Genomic DNA, 21617 nt, shown 5'->3' on the forward strand with positions numbered 1-21617 from the left:
ATCTTCTTCCTGCCCCATCACCTGAATCATCACCATTTATCTACGTCTTCAAGCAACAGTCTACAAACCACCACAATAACCATCATACACACCATCAAAATCGGTGTTCATCATCTTCAATATAATCACAATGTTTACTTCATCAGACCATCAACCACCACAATCTCTAAATCAGCAAGCCCAACATCGTCAGTCACAATGCACCATCGTCATCTTCATCCCATGTTCTGATTTAGACACCCTCACTAACTCAAGATCACCATTAATGTATTGTTTTCTTCCCAAATTCTTGATTAGGGCTCCAGTTCTTGATTTTAGTGTTCTAATTTTTGAGTTCTGGTTGAGTATCCTCTTCTTCCCCCACCCTTGATGCTTCTATAAGCAATGGTGTTGTTTTGTTGAGATGATGAGAAACCAGTGATGGTGTTGTTCTCATGGTTTTAATAGAAGAGGTGTTTTAGTTATCAGTCGAGTGATGTATTTTATTGGTAGTTGAATGATGTTGGTTAAGTCTGGTTAGGTCAGAACAATGAGAACAACGGTGAAGGGTGTGATGTTGGGTCTCCCTGAATAGAGATTGGGGAGGTAGACATGACCAAACTAAAAGCTTTGAACTTTTTTTATATTGTATAGTTTCTAGGGTTTCATAGCTCACCTCGTCGGAGGAGATGAAATGGGGCAAAGCTATGGTTGTAGGAGATAAAGGGGAAATGGTGGTGGGAGGGATAACATCAACAAGTGAGAGAGAGCGATGAGAGATGTGTGGGAGGTGGCGGCTCCAAAAGCTGTGGTTGATATTATCTCCGAATCTAACGAGACATGGTGGATTTCATCTCCGGCTCCGGAGATTCCTCTCTGGAGAGAAGGTAGGGGCTCCAACGTTAAGTTGTCAACAGAAGAGAGGATGCAGAACAAGAGATTGAGAAGAGTTAAGGAGTAAAGGTGAGGGTGGGGTGGGAGGGTTGGGTGGGTAGGTTTTGTTTAGTTTTTAACTAAAAAATAATAATAAAACAAATTTAAACGAATGAAAATGGTAAAAGAGTCATTTAAATTGATTAGGGACCAAATCCGCGGAAAGTTTGTGATTTTGGATTAGTGGTGCAGGTTGGAAACTTTTGGGAATCCATCTACACTTTTTTGTTAACCACATGCACCAAATTTGCAGTTTAGTCTATAATTTTAGACAAAATTGCAAAAATGGTCCCTGTGGTATGCAAAATTTTGGTGTTTTAGTCCAAACAGTGACTTTTTTTGGTTTCGTAGTCCTTTTGGAGTGGTTTGTATGTGAAAATAGTCCCTCCGAAAATTGAAATGACTATAATACCCTTGAGGTATTTATTTTTCATTTTTCTTTCATTATTCTTAAAATTTAATATTTATTTATTTATTTTAATAATTAAAAAAATAAAAAAAAGTCCCACCCCTTGACCACCGTCTTCCACCACCTTAGTCTGCCACTACCACCGTCTGCCACCTCCATATATGATTCCACCATTACCCAAAATCCCCTTCCCCTCCACCGTTCACCTCCTCCAACAACCTTTTTCAACCATCTCCGCAACCGTTCGCCTCTAAACATGACCATTCTTCACCTCCAACAAACACCACAGTTCACCTCCGCCAACACCAACCAATCACAACATCCACCACCATTGTTGAAATCTAATTCTAACCTCAAATCAAAACCAAGAGATTTAACTTCAAATCTAACCTGCAACTCAAATTCTAACTCAAATCTAAGCATGATTACTGAAATTAAAAAGAATCTACCATATGACTTCAAATCCCACCTCGATTTACACGATTAAAACAAGAATAGGCTTGTTGAATCGATTAGAATTTTGAAACCCAGATGATGAAGGTTCAGACCCATATAATTTGAAGGTTGAACCATGAAGTTGATCAAGGAAACACCGTTCCAGGGATACACGACTGAGACCAAATCAATGACTCTTTATCTCCTTACGCAACGCTGCATCATCTGAGTTAGGCCTTAGAGATCAATGACTTCGATATTGACCTTATTTGACTCCTCCACCACCGATGGTTTAGAGAGCCAATTGACAGAGGAATTGGATCGAAGACTAAGCTAGACATAAGGTCGAGCACCTGGAGTGCATCTAAAGGATTTCGAACTCTGTAAGTAGCTGGGGACGCACCCGTCTTCATCCTCACAAACATCATCATCATCATTTGTCCCTTCTAATACAACTATGCATAAATCTATGGGAACCAATGCTTTACCCATTGCTGGCACTTAGCTTTACCCCTTCAGAATGGTTGAAAGAGACCAGATCTCCGATAGCTTCTTCACTCTGAAAAGAGGTTGATGGTGGTCGGAGTTTCCATTTCAGTCGATAATTTTTTAATCTTTAGGTAGGACCTTCGATTTCAGGGCTACCGTTTAACATTATGAAGATGATGAAGGAGATGAAGAGAGGGAAAAAGATTAATTGAAACCTGTGTGAGAGTGAGAGGAGAAGGTTTCCTAAGCAGTTGAAGAACAACATCGACTTTTTTTTTTCTTGATTTGCGTTTGGTGGAGAGAGAGAGAGAGAGAGAGAGAGAGGTGGGACCTTTTTTATTTTTTTAATTGTTAAAATAAATAAATAAATATTAAATTCTAAGAATAATGAAAGAAAAATGAAAAATAAATAACCCAAGGGTATTATAGTCATTTCAATTTTCAGAGGGACCATTTTCACATAAAAACCACTCCAAAAGGACTACGAAACCAAAAAAGTCACTGTTTGGACTAAAACCCCAAAATTTTGCATACCACAGGAACCATTTTTGCAATTTTGTCATAATTTTATTTCTTATGGTGAACTTTTTTCTGTTTTCAAGGGTGAAATGGTCATTTTAAAAACTTTAATAACTAGGTTATTAACTTAGACAACACAGAGAACAAATTAAATATAAAGCCAAAAACAAGGACCAAGTATGTAGTTGAAAACTTTTTGGATCAAAATTGTAAAATATAGTGAACAAAGTGTAATTTGCTCGAAAAAAAAAGATATGCTTTTTACCTTTCTTGTTTTTTATATATTTCATTTATAACATGTTACTTTTTGTTATATATGTATTATATCATCGCACTTTCATATAAATAAAAGTATGATGTAGTAATTACAAATAAATGAAAGTATTGTTTTCTATTCATCATTGTACTTTGATAATCTTCATAATTCATCATTGTACTTTGAAATTTTTAGATATTACTTCTTAAAATATCCTATTCCGGCATTATACATTGAAAATAAGGTCTTAATGTACGATGTTTCATTGCATACCCCCATCCCTCCTAATTTTATAGCGTGAACATCTCTTTATCAAGTTAAAGGGAAGAAAGAAACTAATGTATATGTAGCCAACGACATTGATGTAAGTCTCAAGTTTTATCGACTATTATAACATCATAACCCTAATATATCCTATTACAAAATTTTACTTTGAAACATCTACCAATTATAGCAATTTTCTTTAGATACAAAGCAATTATAATTAGGTACATCTTTTTAGAGTATAATATCCAAATAAGAGATTTTTTCAAGTACAATGCTATAATATCCCACTAAGAATTTCTTTGAAAGTACAATACAAGCCCTAGAACTAAGATTTAATATTGATAATGTAATGTTTCCAAATGCTAATCCATCAGATGAAAAGAAAGGGAAAAAATAGTTCAAGTATAATTAAATAATGTATTCTTTAAATTGCCATCTTTCAAATCTCTACGTTTGCAAAAAAAGGAATAAGAGTGGACCGGGAAATTACTATGGTTTCATGTGAAAGTAATCTTGGATTTCCTTTATTTTACATGCCTTAAGTTGGTTTATTTTCTTATATAATTTTGAATTTCCTTTATATATGGTTGACATTCTCTAGCTTTAACAGATGAAGGAGAGGAATATTGTGCATTTTGTTTGCTGTCTAAACAAGAACTTGATATTGAGTGATTATTATAGAAGAGTAGACTGGGAAATTACTATGGTTTCATGTGAATTCCAACTATTTCGTGTTATAATTCTTTTGGTATTTTAATTTAATGAATATCGTGCTCACTTATAATGTTTTTGTGTTAATAACTTAGTGACAATGATTAGGGTTTTGTAGGGGAATTTGCAATGATGGTGTCTGCTCAGCTCATAGCGGAGGCTATTAATGAGGTTAAAGAAGGTATCGATTTGTTTCTTGGTTGATTGACTGCACTTCAAATGGCTATTCACAACACCCGTCATAAAGTCCAACAATACAAGGATTTGTGATTATCTCCTAATATAACTATTGTAAGTTTGGATTATATATATTATATAATGATATCACCGCATCTTGGACTAATTACCAGGGTTTTTTATTAGATCTTCTTCCATTTGACCAACACAGCCAAACCTCATGAAGCATCTAATGATCTATGTCTATTTTATCTTATTTTAATTATGGTCGAATCAAGTACATAAGTTAATTACAACTATCCTAATTTTCTTTTATGCATGGTGTTTGTACTTCTTATTAACAAAAGGTGGAATTTATATAGATATTTTTCTTTATTTATAAAAATAAGTTATGAATTGTTGATTTTATCCTTTTATTTTAGGTTGTATGATGTCGATGGTAGAAGAAACTCCTCTCATACTTATTGGTGTTCATTTACATCCAATTTGTGATGGAAGCACCTAACAACAAGGTAATTTATTTTAAAATTCTTTTATCTTTACTAGTCATCTGTTGCAACTGGTCTTTAATTGTATTATTTTTTTTTAATTTTAAGATGGTCTTATTATTAGTAAAATGTGGAGACCATTTAAGAATATGTAAGGCATTTCAAGAATTGCTTGATTTATCATTTTCAGAAATTGTTCAACCTGATTTATCATTTTCAGAAATTGTTCAGACCTAAAGACAAAGAACAACAAGAAAGTTTCCAGATGATGAAGAAAAGGGAGAGGAGACAACTATTTCTTCACAACTATGCATAGAAATAGTGTCGAACTAAGGAATATGGACATTTAGTTGTCCAACAAAGGTTGCAGATGGTGCATTGGATAATTGAGGTTCGTTTGAACGGCTTTATGATGCACATTACTTGCTCTTATAAATTTGGTATTCTATAATTTGGATCCTTTTCTCTAGGAAAGGCAATGTCCTTTATTTTATTTTTGGTTCCCACTCACCTGGTATTATTTTAAGCATCAAAATAATAGCAACATACTTTACTATGGCTACCAATTCATGCAATGTACTATAGTTTCACACAAAAGCAAAACCTTCGAAACCCCGCAACATGGGAAAATCACTTCTAGTTCTTATATAATTAGACGAAGTCACCTAAATGTTAATGATTAACTAGTTTTATCAGACATTTGAAAGAGGTTATTTGATGGGTAATCAAGTATCCTCATACTTTTCTATTTTACCGTCTTCTTATAAACTTAAGATCATGATATTTGTTATATTTAATAAAATTAATAAACTTTTATTACACTTGTCATCATCAAAAAATAATAGGAGAATGAATAATTAAATATGTAACCATATTTTGGTCTAGCTTTTTAAGACTAGACATTTCTTGTTTTTTTGTAACTAGCAAAATAATAGGGCTTGTAATAGGTCGATTTAGTTTGGGTTTGTGTTCCACCTATTTATTAAGTGGATTGAAGATCTCAACCCAACAAACATGTTTATTTAAGACCCCGTTTGATAGACATCTTTCAAGGTCCAAGCAGATCTTTATGACCGAATGGGCCGAAAGGACTGTTTGATTTGCACAAAAAAATGGTTTTTTCCAGTAAGATATGTCTTTCCCACAAAGCCCTAAAACCAAATATTTATGGTTGAATGGGTCGGAAAGGCAATTGTGCCCTAAACGTCGCCTCTTTCTATCTTTTCTCCAACGCTCTTCATCGGACATCATCGCCTCCTCACTAAGCTCCTTACTTCATCGTCGGCCAACCTCCCTCTATCGGAGCATCCACCAGCTCTGCCCTACAGGTAACCGTCTCAACTCATATTTTTTCTAATTTGTTTCTTCTGATTGGATAGTACCAAACATGAACATTCATCTGTGTCAGATTATTTTCTTTCTTCGGATTTTCGAGGATCGGATTTAAGAGGATCATTAAATATATAAAATTTCAATCAGAAATTTTGATTTTAACATACCTTTTTGTGTAATACTGATTTTGTATGACAACTTGTATTTAGATTTTAAATGATTATTGTGTAATTTGATTTTGTATGACAATTTATATGTTTTTATAATTATTCAACAACTTCATCCATCAAAGTATAGAACAACAAGGTAATATGGTCATTTTTCATCATTCAGCACAGTCGGTCAGACATACAATCAAACAACATGGTTTCATTCATAGTCAGTAAACTTTCCCAGGCAGCACTTTTCCAAACAACAACTATCAAATAGTCCCTAAATGTATTGATATTTTCAACCAACCAAACCTCTTAGATAAATGGATTGTCATGGGGTTGATTTGTTTATATATTTCCCAACTCAATCTATTAAACAAATAAATTGAACTTAAGTTGATTCATTTAAAATTAGAAATATAAATAATTTAACTAAATATTGAACTTACTTAAATTAGGTTAAAACTTAAGTAAATGTCAAAGTAGATCAAAAACAGGACCCCAATTCTCAAATACAAATAAATTGTCCAAATAACATTAAAAATACTTAATTTTTAAATAATCCAACTCCTACTATCATCGACTCTACTTTAAATTTCAGCATGACTTTCAACTGCATCTATCTTCCCCGTAATGGATGACTCCACGTAACTCCTCAAGTTGAGTTTCCATTTTTCGCGAAAAAAATAATTAGAATTTGAAGGGGGTTGTTAACGCCAAAAATAAGATGAGGTTTCAGGTCACGCTTAAAAACATAAATAATATTATAGCATTATAATTTATAAATTAATAGTTAAATAAGTCTATTTAAATAAATATTAAATTAAACATATATGAAAGTCAACTGAGTTGACGAGTTGAAAAACCAAAATTAAAATTAGAAATTCAAAGAACCAAGAACCGAATCGAATACCCCTATGTGATTCAGATTATGCTCCTACTGCATTTTAGTTCTTTCGTTGATTCACACATCTCTATGACTAGGGCTAGAGAGTGATGTCACACTTGTCACGGTTGTAACATCCATAAAATTCATGAAAAAATTTTAACTTTTAAAAACAAACCATAAATCATACTTGTTTACAAAATAGTTTTCAAACATGATCATTATCAGAGTTTTTCCCAAAATCATAAAACAAAACTCGAGGAGGTACACGATCACGCCTTCGCCTTTCCGCGATCCTCTAAGGTACCTGAAACATAATCCAAAGCTGTAATCCCAAAGATTAGCGAGTTCCCCAAAATACCAATACACAAACAAATAGCACATATATAATAACAACATGCAATGGGTCCACAGCTAGCAGACCGGATTACCCCTGAGCCTACACCATAAGTCTAGCTTGCCCTCGGCCCAAAGCTTATGTTTGGCTTGCTCCTTGAGCCCAAAACATAAGTTTGGCTTGCCCCTGGGCCCATAGCTTATGTATGGCTTGCTCCCCGGCCTGATCAGTCCTCGGACTGAATACCACTAAGCCCTCAGTACGAGTCTTGCATGCCTTTCCTGACCCTCAGCTCGTATCTGGAATGCTCATGAGCCCTTGGTATGATTCTAGCATGCCCTCCCCGACCCTCAACTCATATTTGGTTTGCTCGAGGGTTTTTTTGCTAGAGCACGGAGCTGTACAACCTCAACCCAACCTACACAATATGTCGACATATAACAGATAATATCATATACAGATAAACAAATAGTATCACTGGTAGTCCTACATATCTACCAAACTAGCATATCAAATCTAGCATGCATATCTACTCCATACTCAACATATCAAAAAATATCAAGTTATCAAACCAAGTGGCCAGCCTTGGTGCCTTTGACCAGAAAGTATAGTGAGAAAAACTCACCTCACAAGTTGAACAGAATTGATAAGGCCCAACTCCGAATCTCAGCTCTCTACTTAATGCCTACATCCACCAAGTGAACAATTCCATCAAAATCCCAAAATACCCTCAAAGTCAAACTTGGTCAAACTCAAAGTCAACTGGTCAAAATCAATAAACCCACTGAGTCAACCTAACCGAGTTAACTCAACATGGGCTGACCCATGCGACTATGCGGGGCGTACTCTGGAGGTATGCTCAATGTACACGAAGCTTCACAGAAGACCATTGATATTGCTATACGTATACATATTTTTAGGCAATATTTTAATATGTTTTGCTTAATATTTTAGTTATTTGCATAGATAAATGGTACTTATATGATTAAAATTGTATTTTGCAGCTAAATGGAACATTTTTGAAGAACAAGGACTAAAAGCGATAAGAGATTGAACTTTGGAGGCTTGGAGAATTAAAGAAAAGAAAATCCACGAAAACAGTTGAAGCCACGCTGTGGACTTCTTTTACAAGACATGACATGGATGATTCTGGAAGATGAGTACACGGAAAGTCGGAATCCTTGTCCGATAAGGATTCATCCAAAGTCACGATGTGGAGTCCTAATCCAAGACGTGGAGTTCAAATTCACGATAAGTATATATATCTTTGGTACTTACGGGTTTGAGAGGTTGGCTGAAGATTAGACGTTCCAGAAGACGAATTTCAAAGGAGGATTAAGAGAGAAATCAAGCATTGGTATTGGAATATGGATAGGAAGATCATTACTTCACTTTTGATTTGGTACAATTCATTATGTCTTTATTAGTTGAAATTGTGTGTTTTACTTTAGCTACGAGTAGCTAAATCTACCTGCTTCTGTTAACTAGATGAAGTTGGAACTCATGGTTTGGTTATGTTAATATAGATTTTCCTAGTTGGTTAACGTCTTGTGTTTGACTGTTTATACCTAGCATGCTTAATTCGATACTAGATTGTTTTAATTCATATTTCATGTAGTTTAGTGACCATTAATCTGCATGAATTTGATTACCTAGTAATTTAGTGAACATTAGATTATTAGAGCTAAGAACTAAACAATCTTAAATAAGTAATTAAAGCATTGAATTCGGTTGTGTTGGAGAGCACATATTGTGACCATAAAAGCTCCATCATATTTAATAATTGATTATGTGTTAAATTATGTATGACCATGCTAAAGCTCCATCATATTTAATAATTGATTACGTGTTAAATTATGTATGACCATGCTTAGCTCTAAATGAATTAATTCAATATTAGTAAATTTGGACTTGAATTGCTAATAATACATTAATTGGTAACCAACGGGAATTGTCATGATTAATAGCTAAATCATCAAGGAAAAATGGAGTCAAACTAACAGAAGTGTTTTTAATATTTGGTTGAATAGTTGTTGAGAATTTAATATTGTCTAAACTTGCAAAATTAGATAAAAAAAAACCATTTTACTTTTGCTAGAATTTTAGGTTAATTTAATAATAAGTAGGTTAAATAATTAATCTCGTTCCCTGAGATCGATACCCGAATTATGTGCTATACTATTTGAGAAAGGGCACACTGCCCTGGGTCGAATAGCTAGTAGAATAGTAGGTAAAATTAGGTATAGCTATTTTCACGCCTCAACCACCACCGGGGTGGATGACCGGGTACGCGGGACGTAACCTCGCAACCCTAATTTATTCATTAAGTGCTTAATGGCTTCAACACTTAAGCTCATACTTCAGATCCAAGGTCCAGTGTAACGCCCCAAAAATCATGACATAACTTTTTTTACTTTTTGATTAATAAATCGTTAATACATTTCTTTCTCATGAAACCAATGTAACCAAGAGTTAGCAAAAACATCCTCAAATCAGAGTAATTAACAGAATGCGGAAAACATGTGGTGTGTGCCATGCAATCGTCCTGAGCTCTTTCATTTTGAAAACTAAAGTACCTAAAACATAAACTAAAAACCATAAGCACAAAGCTTAGTGAGTTCCCCAAAATACCATATAACATACAACCACAAAATATCATGCAACATACATGTAATTGCCATGGGCTCCCCCACATGGTCTTTATCCGGAATGCCATGGGCTCCCTCATGGTCTTTGCCTGGAATGCCATGGGCACCCCCATGGTCTGATATCCAACTGCCTCGGGCACACCCCCCACGAAGTCTTCCATGGAAGTATCACAGAGACAACTAGCATACCACATATCACAGAACAATTATCATACCACATAACACATAATAGCTTGGAATTGGTGCCTTCAACCCATGAATATAGTGAGGAGACTCACCTCGCACTGTAGAAGCTCACTGAGAGAATCCCTAGCTGCTACCCTGACGGCTTCCTGAACTAGCAATATCAATAATACACTCAATCAACAATTGGGCTCCAATCCATAACCACAACTCCATACCTAGGGTAAAAGGACCATTTTACCCACAACCTAGCCTTGACCAAGCCCAAGATCCAAGCTAATATCTGAAAGGCCCAAAGGCCCACTAATCAACCAATGGCCTAATTTTCCAAATTGGTCCCAAACTCCTTACATGGCCCTGCCTTAAGGCCCAACCATTCTTTCTAGTCTAAACACTTTGTATCCCGATGGCCCATTAACAACTCAAGCCCAAAATACCAGAAACTGCTATATCCATCCAAGCCCACTAATGGCCTAATTTTCCAAATTGGGCCCAACCTCATACGAGCCTTATACTAAGCCCATAACTCCCTTAATTTTGTAACATCCATAAATTTTACGCCAAATTTAAACTTTTCCAATCACAAATAAAACCAAATAGTATTTGTTTACAAAATGTTTTCAATCATTATTCATCAGAGTGTCCCAATAACCAGATCATAAGGATGAGGAGCGGTACGGTCATGTCTTCGCCTTGCCATGATCTCCTTAAGTACCTGAAACGTTAAACTGAAAACTGTAAGCCCAAGGGCTTAGTGAGCTACCCCCCAAAATACCAATACCACACCGATAACACCATATCAACATCAGACAAACAACAACATGCATATTGGGCCATCGGCCTGACTAGACCGCCCTGCAGGGCCTACAATCTATCTGAATCTGTCCCGAGCCTTTGGCATAACTAGACCGTTACTTGGGCCTACAGTCTTCCCGGGGCGCTCATAGGGTGTGTTGGCCTTCAACATAAAGCAGGACCGCCTCAACCCAAACAACAAGCAAATAACCATGTGCGCATAACTAGCATATACTGTCATATACAAACATCAACATATATATATCTCACCGATCATCAATCATATCAATCTCTCATAACTAGAGCATCAACCTAGCAAGTCACTATCATACCAATCCTTACATATCATTAGAGCATAACATACTGTCGTCCTTGGTGCCTTAGACCCTATTGATATAGTGAGGATAACTCACCTTGAAGATGTTGACTCGGTAGATAAACTTCAACCCTCGGATCACCGCCACAAACTCCACCACCTATTACCATAGCATAATCATACCCATAAGATCCCAACCTTTCAAGGTATCCCATAATCCAACTAATCAAACCCTGATCAAAGTCAAAGTCATTAGTCAAGGTCAACAGTCCATGTTGACCCTAACTCGCCGAGTACCCTCGACTACTCACCGAGTTCCTTGAAGTACTTGCCCACTCGCCGAGTCACTGGAGTGACTCGTCGAGTTCCTTCGGTTTATGATCGAAACCCTAAGGCCACTCGGCGAGTTTCCTTCTTGCAACTCGACGGTTACACATGCATACATAAATTGGGGAAACCTCAACCGACTCACCGAGTTGTTCATCCAACTTGTCGAGTCTACAGCAATCTTCATCGGACTCATCGAGTTGTTCATACAACTCGTTGGGTCCAGGCTCATCTTCATGAGACTTGCCGATTCAACCTCGCGACTCGTCGAGTTCCTTCGGTCCTTAAGCCATACAGACTCTTTTAAGCCATGCAGTGGCTCCAAATTACAGCTCCAAGCTTCTACGACATGCTTTTCACGTAAAGTTGCAAAATTTACGTGCATGCATAGCTACAAAGGCTCTAAATGTCAAAACCAAGATCACAATGGGATTTCATACTCAAAGAGGCTCCATACAAAATCAAATTCGAAGCTTTATGACTCTAAAACCCAAGAAGGGTCCAAATCTGAAGTTACAACTTCAGATCTAGCTCATATCCCACATTATCATCTCAACCAAACCATAAAAACCCTAGATCTCAACCAAAAGAGGTATAGAAGGAAAAAGAAGTAAAGGTGATGACTAAATACCTCCAAATGATGCTATCTGAGGTAGAATTCTGATTTCCCACACCTCCTTGCCCCTAGCCTTTTGTCCTCCAAGCTCTTCTTCTCAAAATATCTCCTCTCTAAGGCTTTAGACACATAAGAATGAAGCACCACACGAATTAGGTTTTTTTGAGATCTCAATGGACTGCAAAGAGGCGAAAGGAGGCTTATGCTTCCTTAAATAGGGTGCAAAACCCCGGGATTTAGGGTTTCATCTGCCAGCTCCTCCTCATCGAGTCCCTTCATGGACTCGGCGAGTAGGCCACTAAATACGCGTCCCCAACCCGCTGCTACTCGGCGAGTAGGACAACCAACTCATCGAGTAGACCTCAAAATCAAAACAAATTCATATTTAAACAATACTTGAGAATCAGGGTGTTACGTAATTATAAGTCAAAAGTTAAATTCAATGGTCCGAGTTGACCCAACTCGCCGAGTTGTCCTTAGACTCGTCAAGTTTCTCCATTAAATGCACGGATCTGCATCAACCCGCCGAGTTGGCTAGGAATCAAACAAATCAATGCATTAAGCCTTTTCTATCGAATCTAGAAGCTTCCAATCTCATATCTCTTCCCAAATGATGACCAGAAAGGTAAAGTTTCAAACTTTACCCTTAAAAACCTTTACAATGAACCCAAACCCGAATCCGTGACTTAATAGAGTGATGCTTAACCTATTAATCCCTTAAACTCTCAAAACATAGTCCTGAAACACAGATCTTGTTGGGTTATGTGCATAACATCAATCCTATGGTGTTCATGCAACCCTAATTGTTTTGATCTAAGTTTTATACTATGAACGTAACAACATTGAATACCAAAGCAATGATCCTAAGAACTAGCATACAACAATCAAATTGACATAAAAACTAGGGTTTAGATCTTAACTTTCTTGTTATGTAGTAATAACAAGTTCTTCTTGAATATCCTTGACCTTTGAAAGCATAGTGCCTCAAATGTTGCACCTCTAATGGAGTCACAAACACCACTAGCAACAAGATGACTTAGGAGAAGGATTAGGAGGCACAAAATCGTCTAGGCTTCCCTCTAGGGTTTCAAGTGGCAATTTTAGGATGTCTGGGGTATCCTTATATAGCTGAGGAATTAGGGTTTCACTCAAAGGCCTTATTTGGTTGTTGAGGCTCTAAGCAGCCCACAAGATCCTTCCAGAATCTCCCTTTGGACGAAATCTTATGGGTTATCCATAAGGATTTCATCCAAACCCTTTCCAAGGGTTCCTCAGCCCACAATGCAATTATACTATAATTACAATATTAGTCCCCCAAGTTTAATTAATCTCTTTTGACCACAAAATTAATTCTAAATTAATTATTGATCAATATTAATTAAACAATATGATTTCTCTTTTAATATATTATTCCTATAATATATTAATAAATCATAATTAATCCTCTTTCTCCATAATTCATCCTATCATTTGCTATGGTGAAGGCAACCCAAAAGGACCATGCTCATAATCGGGTCAAGTACATACCAAAATAGTTATCGGCTTAGACACCTAATCCAACAGATCTATCATCCCAAGGCTGGATTATCACGTAAATTTTCCAACTTTATGTCGATGCATGCAAGAAAGGAACCCTAGAGCCCAAAATGGCTTAATAAAGGACTTAATGCATGGATTGGACTTAGGACTTTGCAAAGCTTGCAACTTTATGCCAAGAGAGGTCATAAAAGGGTCAGATCTAACATAATAACCCCTGAAACCCTTAACCTTTGGAAAACCCAACCAACCACCCAAAAATCAAGCTAAAACATCCCACAAAGAGATCTGGAAGATAACAACACAAGGTTTCGGCTTTATACCTCAAAAGGACTGCAACAAATGGAGAGTTTATGTATCCAAAACCTTCCTTCCAAACTAAGCACCTTCATTCTTCAAACTCCTTCCAAAGAACACCAAAAACCAACTCTCCAAACTCGCACACTCAAACTTGAAGGATAATACACGCAATTAGGGTTTTCTGGACAAGGAGCCTGGTAAGGAGGCCAGCAAAGGGAGTTAAGGTCTTTAAAGAGGGTGCAAAACCCTAAAATTAGGGTTTTCTCAAACAGCGTCCAACTCGTCGAGTTTCCCTACACCAACTCAACGATTTGGTCCTAAAAAACACGCGCCTCAAAAGCTTCCAACATGTCGAGTTTATGTCATAAACTCGACGAGTTGGCCCCTAAAAAGGGAATTTATTTCCATAATTGACCTTCTAGATTCCGGATGTTACAACGCTCCCCAACTTCAATTAGATTTCATCCTCGAAATCGCTCCTTATTAGCACTCAAAGCAAAACAACCAACCTGATGATCATAAACGAAAATTCAGCATACAAAAAAATCTTCCCAAGGAAACTTGAATCAACCCTGGCAGAACAAACCTTAAACTCTTGTAGAAAAATCACCTTTACATTTCCTGATACCCGCAGTCTCGAATTGATATAACTACCTGACAGCTCACCCCCTCTTAACCACTATCAAACTAATTCCATAACAAAACTAGACTAGGCAAAATACTTCCAACCTAGATTATATTGATGCTTTTAATGGAACAAAATCACCGATCATATACAACTATATAACACTTATACCCGACAGAAGGCTCAGATAATACTTCGAGTAGCATATTCATCCTTGCAACGGTTGGACTCAGACGATAGCTGCACAACAGGGTCTAATCAGCCTCTCTGAGATTATTTAATCTAACTGCAAATGACTTAGCATATACCCCGAATAACAAGCGACTCCACACACGAATACCAAATCACTGAAACCACTCCGACTCATCCCGCTGCCACTTGCTGCTTTCTAAAAGTAGTCGAGACCTCCTTAATCCCAACATACCTCCCTAATCCCAACTTATTTGTCAACTACTTGAAACGTCAGACTCCTGCCTGATTGCTATGCTAAAACACGCAAAAACACACATTAGCCCCACACGATTCCCGAAATAAGATCTTGATTGACGAAAACTGCTCCACAACACCCCGCCATCAAATCCACTTCTCCTAATTATGAACACGTTGTGGTTCCTCCACATATAGTACCATCCGAAGACACACCGTAATGGCTTATTCGTCATCATACTAAACCCATTCGTTACTCTTGACCCCTGCGATTGATGCCTTTGGCATGACGACACCCCAAAATCTTGTTACACTGAAACAAAACCCTGCATAGAACGTGCACAATACCCAACTCGAGATTTTACCCAAAACTGATTCGATACCCCAATCATAACCCAACATCTACGAATCTGCACCTGCATTTCACACCACATCCTTCTGATTACCAACCCATTTACCTAAACGATAAATAGGTATGCCCAAACCATCTCTGAGACTTCCACTCTTACACCCGGTCCAACCACCAAGTTCCTAAGAGTCCAATAACCAGGCCACCTAGCCTAGACCCATATGCGTCACACACCGGCTACCCGCATGTCCTGCAACTCAAGATCCAAACCCTTGACTCAACAGTCTCTACCAGTTCCAACCTGAATTTTCATAATCACTCGGGCTCGCCCGTGAACCCCAAAGACCCTCAACCTAGAACAGAGAATAATTCCCTGACAACCCCGGTCGGCGTGCCCAAGGCACAGACTAATTTCCCTTCCATGCGTGTGACCATCACATAAATAGTCTACTTCGAATCGATGAATGCTACGATCCTATCGCAGCCTAACATTACTTCCATCCAACCATGCTTACCACCCATGGCCTCACCACACTCGAACCATCACAACGTCGCACCTCCCGACCCGAATCTTGTATCCCATCAGGAGGTCGAGTCACGCCTACGAATTCCCATTGCCTACTATACTTAATCAAGGCGATGCCGACCGGCGATTAGGAGTTTCCTAAACTCCCACCAACACAACCTAGGCCTAAGAAGCAACTTATTTCTCCCCGACTTGGACTCGACGACGCTCTTTCACCTCTTAAACCTTACGGATCTCCGATCCATTTCCCCCAATAAGCACGAACTGCCCAAATCCTACGCTGAACAATACAAGCACCTCATTGTTAGCCAAACACAATGATCACTCATCTTTGTAATCCTGAAGAATATTCTTGTAATCTTAACCAATCGGATGATCCCAATCACTTACCATGATACCCTTTTACTTGAGAAATCTAAGAGCAAATACATATTTGCCACTATCTTACCGCTGCCAAGGGACCAGTGAATGCTACAGGCCACCCCGCAGTCTTATAACACTCACGTCCCAACAGATTAATAGTAAATGCTATGACTCCCCCGTAGTCTTACAACACCTTCGACGCACCACAACTGCCTAAGACCTTACAGCCAATCGATCTAATCCGACATACCCAAAATCGAGCACACACTCGACCGAACACCCAAACTGAACTCAATTAATGGCTGTAACCCCAACCTGATTCCCCAAATCTTGCTATCAAGCACCAAGAGAACGCGATTCACATGTTGCGAAGTTTACTGAACTCCCAACTCACACAACCCTCAAACCAAACAGCTACTTAGGCCGCCTTCCTCCCCGACGAGGATGCGAAACTCATCGAAGTTTCATAACCACTTCTGCTCCTTAATACTTGAACGATTCCCTCCACTTTGATTTGATTATGTTCTCACATCATATGAGAATTGAAGGACTCCCAACCCTTCTTACCCCATACCAATCTGCTGACAACCAGCGCTTACCAATGCAAGTGTTCCACTAGTAACCACTCTAAGCAACATAATTACTGATAGAAACCGAAGGAAAACAAAAGATAACATACCCGCAATATCACCTGTTGACATGGTCAAACCTGTTACGCTTGCGACAACCCATACTCCTGAAGCGACAAACTTCATCGAATGCAGGAGCTCCACGAGCACGAAACTCTCGGAAAGAAATAATGCGAGCTCCAATGATTGCCATAACCTCAGCACGAAATGTTCCTAAGCGCTCATCCAAGCTCTCCAAAAACCCCTCCACCGAACCAAAGATTACAAGAGTCTTTTTCAAAACACCACAACTAATCTCTTAACGAAATAAATTCATGTGTCTGCTCACTAATTGGCTCAATACCCTTACCTGAGCCGAAATCAGAACTTAAACCTCCTTCCTGGAAGCCCATCACCTAACCGAAATATAATCATGTAGAAGACCATAACATACTCAAGAATCCTCTTCCCCAAGCTTCTTAGATTATCCAAGACTTTCGCCGATTCGAGTATGGATCATTTGCTTTCAGTAGTACGGGACCAATACTACCTTCCACACATATTCATACTTTCCTCAAGGATCATCATGAGTCCTCTAAGTCATATACTCCACCGATGCACTAATATTAGCTAAACAACAACACAAAACCCGTCGAAGCACTTCCTAGGCTCCCCTTAGGTTCCCGACCTCACCCTACCATCAGCTGTTGAAGAACTCCTCATAATGCCAGTAATCCACCTCATGAATACCGACATATTCACTTAGTAGTTGACTCCCATCATCCAAGAGATCCACAACGCACAAAGCAAGCATCATTTGTGCAGTAACACTCCAATCTATAAAACTATCATAGCTCATTCACCCTACACACTACCACTGATGTAAGAAATTCCACCCTTAGTGTCGGCTGCCTTATGCATGCAAATTGTACACAGAACATGATCAAATACAGTGTCGAATAATAGACTCTACCCCAGAATCACAACGACAAGGAATAGAAAATAAAGCCAAATAAATTATTCTAGGGCTATAAGATCCTAACCATATACAATTTTGAAAGCATACACTTACCAGTTACTGGTACCAATAGATATTCCCATTACAACATAGCATTCAATACTCCCAAGACTACTAAGCATCACACATATCAATCTAATCTATCACTAACTAATTAGCTCTAGCATGCAAGTCTACCAGCTCATACAATGCACATACAAAGGCCTATCTCCTAACATTCTATAATGCAACAACTGAGCAGATCCTTGGCCCTAACTAGCATGCGATTCACCGATTCATAAATCAAATCATAATAGATAACATATATGGGTATTTCGGGAAAACTTACTTGATCTCGGTTGATTGCATGCACCACACCCTTCTCTTATTTTAGAAAACTATTTTCTTAAAAATACTTTTCTTTTGAAAACTTTACCAAATCCTCAGTTTGAGTTCAAACGCACTCGAGAGTATGTATGAATCCCTCAAACCAAGGCTCTGATACCAACTTGTAATGCCCCAAAAATCATGACATAATTTTTTTTCTTTTTGATTAATAAATCGTTAATACATTTCTTTCTCATGAAACCAAGGTAACAAGAGTGAGTAAAAACATCCTCAAATCAGAATAATTCACAGAATGCGGAAAACATGTGGTATGTGCCCTGTAATCGTCCCGAGCTCTTTCATTTTAAAAACTAGAGTACCTGAAACATAGATTGAAAACTGTAAGCACAAAGCTTAGTGAGTTCCCTAAAATACCATATAATATACAACCACAGAATATCGTGCAACATACATGTAATTGCCATGGGCTCCCTCGTATGGTCTTTATCCGGAATGCCATGGGCTCCCTTATGGTCTTTACTTGGAATGCCATGGGCACCCCCCATGGTCTGATATCCAAATGCCTTGGGCACCCCCCGAGGTCTTCCATGCAAGTATCATAGAAACAACTAGCATACTAGATATCACAGAACAACTATCATATCACATAACACATAATGGGCCGACATTGGTGCCTTCAACCCATGGATATAGTGAGGAGGCTCACGTCGCACCGTAGAAGCTCACTGAAAGAATCCCTAGGTGTTGCCCTGACGGATTCCTGAACTAGCAATATCAATAATACACCTTATTAACAATTGGGCTCCAATCCATAACCACAACTCCATACCTAGGGTAAAAGGACCATTTTACCCCCAACCTAAGCCTTGACCAAGCCCATGATCCAAATTACAATCTGAAAGGCCCAAAGGCCCACTAATCAACCAATGACTTAATTTTCCAAATTGGGCCCAAACTCCTTACATGGCCCTACCTTAAACCCAACCATTATTTCTAGTCCAAACACTTTGTATCCCAATGGCCCATTACTAGATCCATCAAAGCCCACAAATAGCTCAATTTTGAAAACTGGGCCCAACCTCATACGGGCCTTATACTAAGCCCATAATACCCTTAATTATAAGTCAAAAGTAAAATTCAACGGTCCGAGTTGACCCAACTCACCAAGTTGTCCTTCAACTCGTCGAGTTTCTCCATTAAATGCACAGATCAAGAAAACTCGCATCAACTCACCGAGTTCTCCTACTAAACTCGCCGAGTTGGCCAGGAATCAAACAGCTTAATGCATTAAGTCGTTTCCATCGAATCTAGAAATTTCCACTCTCATATCTCTTCCCAAATGATGACTAAAAGGGTAAAGTTTCAACCTTTACCCTTAAAAACCACTATAATGATCCCAAACCCGAATCCTTGACTTAATAGAGTGAGGCTTTACCCATGAAGCCCTTAAACTCTCAAAACATAGTCCTAAAATACAGATCTAGCACCCCAAGGCTGGATTATCACGTAAAGTTTCCAAATTTACGTCCATGCATGCAAGAAAGGAACCCTAAAGCCCAAAATGGCTTAATAAAGGACTTAATGCATGGATAGGACTTAGGACTTTGCAAAGCTTGCAACTTTATGCCAAGAGTGGTCATAAAAGGGTCAGATCTAACATAATAACCCTTGAAACCCTTAACCTTTGGAAAACCCAACCAACCACCCAAAAATCAAGCTAAAACATCGCACAAAGAGATCTAAAAGATAACAACACAAGGTTTCGACTTTATATCTCAAAAGGACTGCAATAAATGGAGAGTTTATGTATCCAAGACCTTCCTTCCAAACTAAGCACCTTCATTCTTCAAACTCCTTCAAAAGAACACCAAAAACCAACTCTCCAAACTCACACACTCAAACTTGAAGGATAATACACGCAATTAGGGTTTTCTGGACAAGGAGGCTGGTAAGGAGGCCAACAAAGGGAGTTAATGTCTTTAAATAGGGTGCAAAACCCTAAAATTAGGGTTTTCTCAAACAGCGTCCAACTTGTAGAGTTTCCCTACACCAACTCGACAAGTTGGTCCTAAAAAACATACGTCCCAAAAGCTTCCAACACGTCGGGTTTATGCCATAAACTAGACGAGTTGGCCCCTAAAAAGGGAATTTATTTGCATAATTGACCTTCTATATTCCAGATGTTACATCTAGAGGCATACTAGGGTCATAAAGTTGATGGGTTTTGAGCATTCTAACACTCCTAAGTGTACATGCAACCCTAGAAAACCTTGGATCTATGTTTGTCTAAAATACATGCAAAATATGATTTCCAAGGTTCATAATTGTGTCTAGCATACATGGGGAACTTTTAATCTAAAAGATGGATAGAATTACATGCCTTGTAGTTGATTTGATTCCTTGAAAACCTTGAGAGCCTAGCACCCCAAGTGTGATGCCTCAAATACTTCACACAACACCAAATGCTTTGGAATGACTTTAGAGTATGTATAACACCTGTATAAATCGGCTTGCCCTCTCTTGTTCTTAGTGTGTAGCCGATTTTGGTGAGTATTATGTTCCTTATATAGTGTGCCACATCTAGGGTTACACCATGTAAACCCTAATGTGACATGACTCTTCATTTCCATGACCCACGGGTTTGTAACTCCCAAGGAACATCCTATGGGTTTAACCCAACTTGATAATCCATGGAGCTTTTAGCCCACTATACAAGTTATGGATGATTTATATAATCAACCCATATATTTAATTAGTTATTCTTTGATCACTTAATTAATTCCAAATTAATTCTTGATCAATACTAATTAAATAATATTATTAATATATTAGAACTTATAATATATTAATAAACCACAAGTGTTATTTCTCTCATTAAGTCTATCCAAATGCATGATGTCATGCAACCCAAATGGACAATGCCGGGTTGGGTTAAGTACATACTAAATATAGTTATGGACTTAGACACCTTATCCAACAGTCTCCCACTTGGATAAGTCTAATAACTATATCTATAAGTATGACTTCAGAAATCGATCAGCAATCGTAGCTCTTTCAAGGTCTCTCGGAACTGAGAAGATGATGATACGTCATTTAGATAAGTGATCATATAATCCTCTGTTCTAGATATCAGCCGGACAAATACATGGAACAATGTCTTACTTATTTTCCAGCAGTTTGTTTCTCGATTTCCAATTTGTTTGACATAGAACTAAATTGAACACATCAATTCGGTTCTGACCGGGTCCGATACATATGTCAAAACAAAATCATCGAGGGGCCTA

This window comes from Lactuca sativa, chromosome 5 (genome assembly GCF_002870075.4).
Source record: "Lactuca sativa cultivar Salinas chromosome 5, Lsat_Salinas_v11, whole genome shotgun sequence".
Taxonomy (NCBI): Eukaryota; Viridiplantae; Streptophyta; class Magnoliopsida; order Asterales; family Asteraceae; genus Lactuca; species Lactuca sativa.